Source organism: Medicago sativa, chromosome 4 (genome assembly GCF_051527215.1).
Source record: "Medicago sativa cultivar Bolivia chromosome 4, Bolivia_mono, whole genome shotgun sequence".
NCBI lineage: Eukaryota > Viridiplantae > Streptophyta > Magnoliopsida > Fabales > Fabaceae > Medicago > Medicago sativa.
In genome coordinates this window covers 17,139,399-17,148,981 of record NC_140752.1, presented here as the reverse complement: position 1 = coordinate 17,148,981, position 9,583 = coordinate 17,139,399, and positions in this window count along the sequence as shown.

The following is a 9,583-nucleotide window of genomic DNA, read 5'->3' as shown; positions in this document are numbered from 1 at the left end:
GGCCATATTGGCATTGATTGCCAACTAGGTAGTGTTGTTAGAAGTCCTGAGCAAGTAAACTATGCTCAATATAATCAAGGGTTTAGAAACAACCAAATTTTTTTCCAAACCCCTCAAAATCTTTTTGGACAACAAACAACACCCCCAGTGATGCAAACAACCAAAGAGTCCCTCAAAAATCCAGCTTGGAACTTTTTTAGAAAATTATTGTATAAATCAATCCGAGCAGCTCCAAGAGCTTAAAAATCAAACTAAATTTTTGAAGGACTCTCTTGCCAAACTTACATCAAAAGAAGACTCCATAGTTACTCACAATCAGATGCTTGAGACTCAGACTTCTCAAGTTCCCCAACAGGTGACTACTTCCCCTCAATCCTCCGAAGTCCTCCTCGACCAAACCGAAACCAACCCCAAAAACCATATAAGTGTTATTACCCTTAGGGATGGTAAACAATTAGAGGACCCCGTTGTGAAAGTTAAGAACAATGAAGGAGAGATAGGGAGTGATGAGCCTCAAAGTGAGAAAGCCATAGGAGAGAATGAAAAGTCACTTGTTTCACCATCTCATGAGTATGAAATTCCATTAACACAAGGGTTTGATGAGTCAAAGTTAGATGAGCAGTTTAGGAAATTTATTGAAATACTTCCAAACAAATTGCCACCTAAACTTAAGAATCTAGGAAGCTTTTCCCTACTTTGTGTCATAGGATCTAAAACAATTGAGAGAGCCATGTGTGATTTGGGATAGAATGTTTGTTTGTTGCCATTGTCCCTTTCTGATAGATTGGGTATAGGATAGCTAAACCACTTTCTAACCGTCAAGCTAATGACTCTAGATGAGCGCTTCGTGGGAGGCAACCCACACATTTATTTGTTTTAGTTTTGTTTGTTTTCCGTTGTTTTAAGTTGTTTTGTAGGTAATTGTCCGAGTAGATTCAAGAAAAGTGAAAAATTTCGAAGCCCCGATGACCAGAAGGCTGGCACGGCCCGTGCTCCCAGAGGGCACGGTCGTGCCAAACATCACCCAGCCAAACCCAAACTCCAGAAGCCTGGCATGACTTGTGCCAATATGTGGCACGGCCGTGCCACATGTCTAGGTAAGTATAACCTCAAAATTTTTCTTCTTCTTCCCTCATTCTCACACACAAACATCTCTCTACCTTCAAACTTCTTTCTAAAACCTCCATAACCAACAACCTTCAAACCTTCATATCTCCATCACATCTTCACCAATTCAACCAATTTCTTCCCCAAATTCTAAACAAAACCCTTCCATCAAAAACAACTTTCATCCACCCAAACCCATAATTCACCAATCCCTTTTCTCCCTAAACCTAACCCTAAAAACCACAAATTCTTAACCAATCTCCACACCTAAACTCATAAACCTTACTCAAACATAAACCCCAAACCTAAAACAACCTTTTATACCAAAAACCTTTCTAGACCCTAACCTTTATCGAAACACAAAGTCAAACCAAGGTCAAGGACAATGGCTTCAAGGGGAAGTGGAAAAGAACCAGCAAGCGGGAGAGATAGTGGCGGGGGGAATCATCACATACATAGATAGGCAATTTGGAGTGGGTGAAGATGAGGGGATCAATCCAATTGAGGGAAATAATAGGCTTAACACAGACACCCTTATTACTATGAACTTCATAAAACATCATCCGCCAATGCAATATTCACTCGAACTCAACATGCTTATTTTTGTTCGTACTTCCTAACCCATCTCGGACTAACACCAAGGTGGAAGAAAATTTGTTGTATGTTGATGATGTCCAAGTACATGAGGAGCAAATCTAGATGAGGGAGACGGTGCTAACTTGCACCATGAGGGAGAGCACCATGACCAAGAAACCGGTGAGCTAAATGACAATGCAAGATGGGCATGGATGTGAACCGAGGTTGAGAGGATAAGCACCGAGCAACAAAGGAAAGGTGTTAAATTATCGGGGCTAAAAAATGACGTCCAAAGGGGCAACCGCTTGACACATAAGAACAATGAAATGCTCCGACGAAGGATGCAACACCTTCATCTCCAAGGTCCTACTTATGGACCTCAATGAACAATTGTGAGCTTTCCTCTTCCTCTCTTCCTTATCTCTTCTCTCTTTCTCCTCTCTCTCTTCTACTCTACTTCTTCTTCTGTTTCCTTTTAATTTTCTTTTCTTTTGAATCATTGAGGACAATGCTTCTCCTAAGTGTGGGGGGAGCCTAATAAAGTGTCTAGAGTCGAAGTTTCCAAACCCCCTTGAACTTTATTTTTTTGTTTTTATGACGAAAGGCATGATTAAGTAGCTTGTTTTTAATGTAAATTATGACATAAATTTTTTTGTTTTGTCTCTTCTTAAAAGGTTGTTTCTTGTACATGAAAATGATTTCTTGTGTTTTTAGTGTTCTTGCTTTACCCACATCTTGTTTTATTGTGAAAAATTCTCCAATGAGAAAAGCACTCAGTTGCAATCTTTGAGTAAATGTATGAGTAGGTATTTTAAGGAGCACGTTCTATCTTTAATGGTAACTTAGACCCTTAAAAGTCTTTAGAGTAAAAGTAGTATAAGTTTGTGTGGGAAATAATTAATGTGATTTATTATATTCTATTATAAATTGTTGAATTAAAATGGGGCGGGATAATGGCACCAACATGTGGGGGAAATGACACTCCCTAACTTCCTAATTGTGGTGGTGACTCCCTAATTGAGCTTAAATTCCAAATCCCTCAAATGAGGAAATAAATTCATCAAAGCTAGAGGGAAAGGACACCCTCTCCAAAAAAGATTTCCTACGCGGAGATGAATAAAAATTTTGCAGCACTACTTAGGGTGATTTTGAATCTAGGGGGAAAAGACACCCTCTCCATAAAGACTTCCTATGAGGATAGATAGCCCCTAAGCAATATGCAGCCCCTTGTGCTTAAATTGTTAATCTAATTTTAACTAAATTCTCATCTCTCTTATATGAAATGAAGAAAGAACTTTTCTCGGTTACTTTAGCATTAAGGATAGAACCTGTTCCTCATAATATCTGTCTTATACAGGAGCAAGAAAAGGGTTGGACTGCATGTAACGCCCTCTTTAATATTTAATTATCTTACTGAGTTTTAGAATATATATTTATATGATTTATATGTGATTTGAGTTTTAGAATATATATTTATATGATTTATATGTGATTTAAGTGATTTATGTGATTTATGAGATTTATGTGAGTTATATGATTTTTAGAGAAGTTATGAGATGTTGTGACTTATTTTATTATTTAATAAAATAAGATTCGAAAATAAAATAAATATTAAGTTGTGGGGTTATTTTGTGTAGAAATATATTTGTTATTTGATGTAGAGATATATTTGTTATTTTGTGTAGAAATATATATGTTATTTGGTGTAGAAATATATTTGTTATTCAGTGTAGAGATATATTTGTTATTTTGTGTAGAAATATATATGTTATTTAGTGTAGAAATATATTTGTTATTTAGAATTGGAGGTTAGAATAGAAAGAAGAGTAAGTTATTGGGGCTAAATAGATTTAGGAAGAGTGATTAGTATTATAAATAAGGAAGCTTAGGTTAGAAAGAGTTTTTACGTTAGACCGCTTTTTGGAGAAAGAGAAGAGAAGAGAAGAGAAGACAAAGAGAAGAGAGAAGGGCTGCCAATCGATAATTCTAAGGTAAGGGTGAGACTAACTTTCAGTAATATTAAGTCTATAATTCTGATAATTAGATTTAACATGTTGTAGGTTGAGTTTATGAGAATTTGAGAATTAGGGTTCTGAGAGAGATTTGATGATTAGATGATGAAAACTTGTTGAATTGATGTAGAAATTGTGTACAGACCTTAGATAATCCATAGGATGATTATTGGAAGTAGTTTTGAGGTTAGAACCAAGAGATTAGGTGAAACTTGGAGAAAATCTGCATTCTGCCCGAATTTTGATATTAAAACTAGTATTGATCGGTGCCGAATTGGTCTTAGGTGGAAACACAAAAGTTGTAGGTATCGATGTTAGCTTTTTAATGTCGTTGGTCTCACATCAAAAGGATTTATAGAACTTGAGTTATGGTCAAATTACTGCACGTAGGTCACAGTGAATTTTTATGGACTTTCAGCACAACTTTTCCGAATTTAAAATGAAAGCTGGTATTGATCGGTACAGAATTGGTCTTAGGCGTAAACATGAAAGTTTTAGATAATTTTGTTAGCTTTCTAGTGGCTTTGGTTTGACGTGAAAATGATGTTTGATCTTTGAGTTATGATGAAAATACTACAGGGAGGTCTCAGCGAAATTGCACAGTGACAACATTCTCTGTTTCATGTTTTTGCGTTTTGTTCATATGTTTCTATTTTGAATTGATCTTTGTTGTAAACATGAAAGTTGTTGATAATTGTCATATCTTTCTAGTAGCCTTGGTTTGACATGAAAATATGTTGTGCATGATTATTTATGTTCTTATAAAGATGCATGATGAATTGTTGATACTTGAATACAATGATATATGATGAATTAATTGTCTGCTGTCATGTTACTGTTAATATTATCAATGTGATATTGTTATATGAGTATTAATGTGAATTATATATGATGTTTTAAGATGCTAATATGTTAAGATGTTAAGACGTTAAGATGATATGAAGTTGTAAAGTCGACGAGTCGTTATGAAGTCGGCAAGTTGTTAAGATGTCATAGATGTTCATGAAGTTTCTAAGACGTAAGATGTTGAGTCCATGCATACTCATTTAAAGACGAGGGCTCATGCCCTGGAGCTTTTGCTCAACCACGACGATGGAGCTTTTGCTCAACCACGACGATGAGGGCTTATGCCCTAGGAGTATATTTATGCTCAACCACGACGATGAGGGCTTATGCCTTGGAATGGTACCACATGCATTTGCATTTGTCAAGATGATTTGAGAAGTTGAAGTTGCATAGTGGAGTCAAAGTTGTTAAGATGTTAAGATGTCAAGTTGTCGAGTTGTTAAGATGTTAAGATGTCAAGTTGATGAGCTATTGATGAAGTGCTTTATGAATGATTATGATGCTTAAGATGATGAATGATTATGATGTTTATGATGATTGATTATGAAGTTGCTTATGATGATTGATTATGAAGTTGTTTATGATAAGATGCTATGTGATTTATGATATGATGCTATGTGATTTATGATAAGATGCTACATGTTTACTAATGATGATATGTGATGATGTTTGTGATATTTATGATGATATATATGATGTTATGATTAAGGTGATATATGATGTTATGATTAAGATGATATATGATGTTTATAATTATTTATTATGATAATATAAGATGAAGTTTATGACTAATATAGGAAGATTAATGATACTAGTTAATGAAGTTTAAGTTGTTAAATGTGATTGATGAATTATATGCATAATATTGTTGTTGATGAAATCTCACCCCTTTGCTTGAAAATGTTGCTCTTCGTATGAGTAACTTGCAAGTGACCAAGATTAGTTGCGGTCGTGAGTGGACTCCTCACAAGTGTGTCTTAGGTGCTCTGATACGTAACGGGATGAGAATTTGTTATTGCTTTCTGTTCCTTACGTGTTACTTTATGAATCTTTCAAGAATTGATGTTGAACTAAGTTTTATGAGATTTTATATTGAGGCCCTTGTGCCAAAGATTATTTAAGTTGTTGAAATTATTCCGCTGCGAAGTTTTAAATAATATGATATTGGATTTTGAAGGATAAATATTTATTTATTCAGTTTATGTTTTTAGAAAAAGAATGTGACATTCCGTTTAAGTTGAATTACTCTGATTTTTATTATGAAATTTTTATGTTGGGAAAACGGGGTGTTATAGTTGGTATCAGAGCAGGTCGGTCCGTTCGGCCAAGTAGATGAGTCGTTGTGTCGTGTGACGGTAGAATGCTGTCGTTGTGTTTTCTATTTAATGGTTATGTTTTATTATGTGATCATGTTTGACTGACTAACTTTGATGTGGTTTGTGTTTATTGTTTGAAGTTTCTATTTGGTTATATATTGTGTAAGATATTTAAGCAATAATTAAATTCATTTTTCTCTTTTCTTTGAATTTCGAAGACGAAATTCTTTTAAGGGGGTAGAGTTGTAACGCCCTCTTTAATATTTAATTATCTTACTGAGTTTTGGAATATATATTTATATGATTTATATGTGATTTATGTGATTTATGAGATTTATGTGAGTTATATGATTTTTAGAGAAGTTATGAGATGTTGTGACTTATTTTATTATTTAATAAAATAAGATTCGAAAATAAAATAAATATTAAGTTGTGGGGTTATCTTGTGTAGAAATATATTTGTTATTTGATGTAGAGATATATTTGTTATTTTGTGTAGAAATATATATGTTATTTGGTGTAGAAATATATTTGTTATTCAGTGTAGAGATATATTTGTTATTTTGTGTAGAAATATATATGTTATTTAGTGTAGAAATATATTTGTTATTAGTTTAAGTAGAATTGGAGGTTAGAATAGAAAGAAGAGTAAGTTATTGGGCCTAAATAGATTTAGGAAGAGTGATTAGTATTATAAATAAGGAAGCTTAGATTAGAAAGAGTTTTTACGTTAGACCGCTTTTTGGAGAAAGAGAAGAGAAGAGAAGAGAAGAGAAGAGAAGACAAAGAGAAGAGAGAAGGGCTGCCAATCGATAATTCTAAGGTAAGGGTGAGACTAACTTTAAGTAATATTAAGTCTATAATTCTGATAATTAGATTTAACATGTTGTAGGTTGAGTTTATGAGAATTTGAGAATTAGGGTTCTGAGAGAGATTTGATGATTAGATGATGAAAACTTGTTGAATTGATGTAGAAATTGTGTGCAGACCTTAGACAATCCATAGGATGATTATTGGAAGTAGTTTTGAGGTTAGAACCATGAGATTAGGTGAAACTTGGAGAAAATCTGCATTCTGCCCGAATTTTGATATTAAAACTAGTATTGATCGGTGCCGAATTGGTCTTAGGTGGAAACACGAAAGTTGTAGGTATGGATGTTAGCTTTTTAATGTCATTGGTCTCACATCAAAAGGATTTATAGAACTTGAGTTATGGTCAAATTACTGCACGTAGGTCACAATGAATTTTTATGGACTTTCAGCACAACTTTTCCGAATTTAAAATGAAAACTGGTATTGATCAGTACAGAATTGGTCTTAGGCGTAAACATGAAAGTTTTATATAATTTTGTTAGCTTTCTAGTGGCTTTGGTTTGACGTGAAAATGATGTTTGCTCTTTGAGTTATGATGCAAATACTACATGGAGGTCTCAGCGAAATTGCACAGTGACAGCATTCTCTGTTTCATGTTTTTGCGTTTTGTTCATATGTTTATGTTTAGAATTGATCTTTATTGTAAACATGAAAGTTGTTGATAATTGTGATATCTTTCCAGTAACCTTGGTTTGACATGAAAATATGTTGTGCATGATTATTTATGTTCTTACAAAGATGCATGATGAATTGTTGATACTTGAATACAATGATATATGATGAATTAATTGTGTGCTGTCATGTTACTGTTAATATTATCAATGTGATATTGTTATATGAGTATTAATGTGAATTATATATGATGTTTTAAGATGCTAATATGTTAAGATGTTAAGACGTTAAGATGATATAAAGTTGTTAAGTCGTCGAGTCGTTATGAAGTGGTCAAGTTGTTAAGATGTTCATGAAGTTTCTAAGACGTAAGATGTTGAGTCCATGCATACTCATTTAAAGATGAGGGCTCATGCCATGAAGCTTTTGCTCAACCACGACGATGGAGCTTTTGCTCAACCACGATGATGAGGGCTTATGCCCTAGGAGTATATTTATGCTCAACCACGATGACGAGGGCTCATGCCTTGGAATGGTACCACATGCATTTGCATTTGTCAAGATGATTTGAGAAGTTGAAGTTGCATAGTCGAGTCGAAGTTGTTAAGATGTTAAGATGTCAAGTTGTCGAGTTGTTAAGATGTTAAGATGTCAAGTTGTCGAGTTGTTAAGATGTTAAGATGTCAAGTTGATGAGCTATTAATGAAGTGCTTTATGAATGATTATGATGCTTAAGATGATGAATGATTATGATGTTTATGATGATTGATTATGAAGTTGCTTATGATGATTGATTATGAAGTTGTTTATGATAAGATGCTATGTGATTTATGATATGATGCTATGTGATTTATGATAAGATGCTACATGTTTACTAATGATGATATGTGATGATGTTTGTGATATTTATGATGATATATAAGATGTTATGATTAAGGTGATATATGATGTTATGATTAAGATGATATATGATGTTTATGATTATTTATTATGATAATATAAGATGAAGTTTATGACTAATGTAGGAAGATTAATGATACTAGTTAATGAAGTTTAAGTTGTTAAATGTGATTGATGAATTATATGCTTAATATTGTTGTTGGTGAAATCTCACCCCTTTGCTTGAAAATGTTGCTCTTTGTATGGGTAACTTGCAGGTGACCAAGATTAGTTGCGGTCGTGAGTGGACTCCTCACAAGTGTGTCTTTGGTGCTCTGATACGTAACGAGATGGGAATTTGTTATTGCTTTCTGTTCCTTACGTATTACTTTATGAATCTTTCAAAAATTGATGTTGAACTAAGTTTTATGAGATTTTATATTGAGGCCCTTGTGCCAAAGATTATTTAAGTTGTTGAAATTATTCCGCTGCGAAGTTTTAAATAATATGATATTGGATTTTGAAGGATAAATATTTATTTATTCAGTTTATGTTTTTAGAAAAAGAATGTGACATTCCGTTTAAGTTGAATTACTCTGATTTTTAATATGAAATTTTTATGTTGGGAAAACGGGGTGTTACACTGCACACACACACTCACTGGAGACTTGATGTTGTGTTGAATAGGTTCATGAGGAATGCTTGAGATTGTGATTAGTGTACTTTGAAATAAAACCTTAGGAGAGACATGAGTTTTTCAATTGTGTTGTCATGTTAAATCTTTTTTTATTGCTGCTATGTCTATTGCCTTTTGCTTGAGGACAAGCAAAGATTCAAGTGTGGGGGAGTTTGATGAGTCATTATTTAGTCTATTTTTATATATTATTTAGTTTAGTTTTATTTAGATTTGAATTTATTTTATTGCAATATTATTTCCTTTTTGAATCTTTTTACTTCAACTGCATATTTTTATATTTCAGGAATGAATATTGGATGGAAGGAGTCTTGGAGCAAAAGAAAGGAGTCTGGAGCTGATTTGGAGCAAAAATACGAAAGATTCGGGAACAAAATATAAGTCCCCCAAGTCAGAAGCTTGGCACGGCCCGTGCCAACATGTGGCACGGCCATGCCACCTCTCAGAAGTGCCTTTTGCTGCTTTTGCTTAGGCCCCAAGTTACTCTGTTGTAGTTTTACCGAAAAGCCCTTGTAATTGCTTAGATTTTAAGTCGAATGTAAGCTATAAATAGAGTAGCTCTCCATCACAAATATTCATCTTTTGTTCTTGGAATAAAAGTTCACTTTTACTTTATTTTATATTCTTCTTCTTCTCCTTCTTCTCTATGTCTACAATGAACGTTAGTG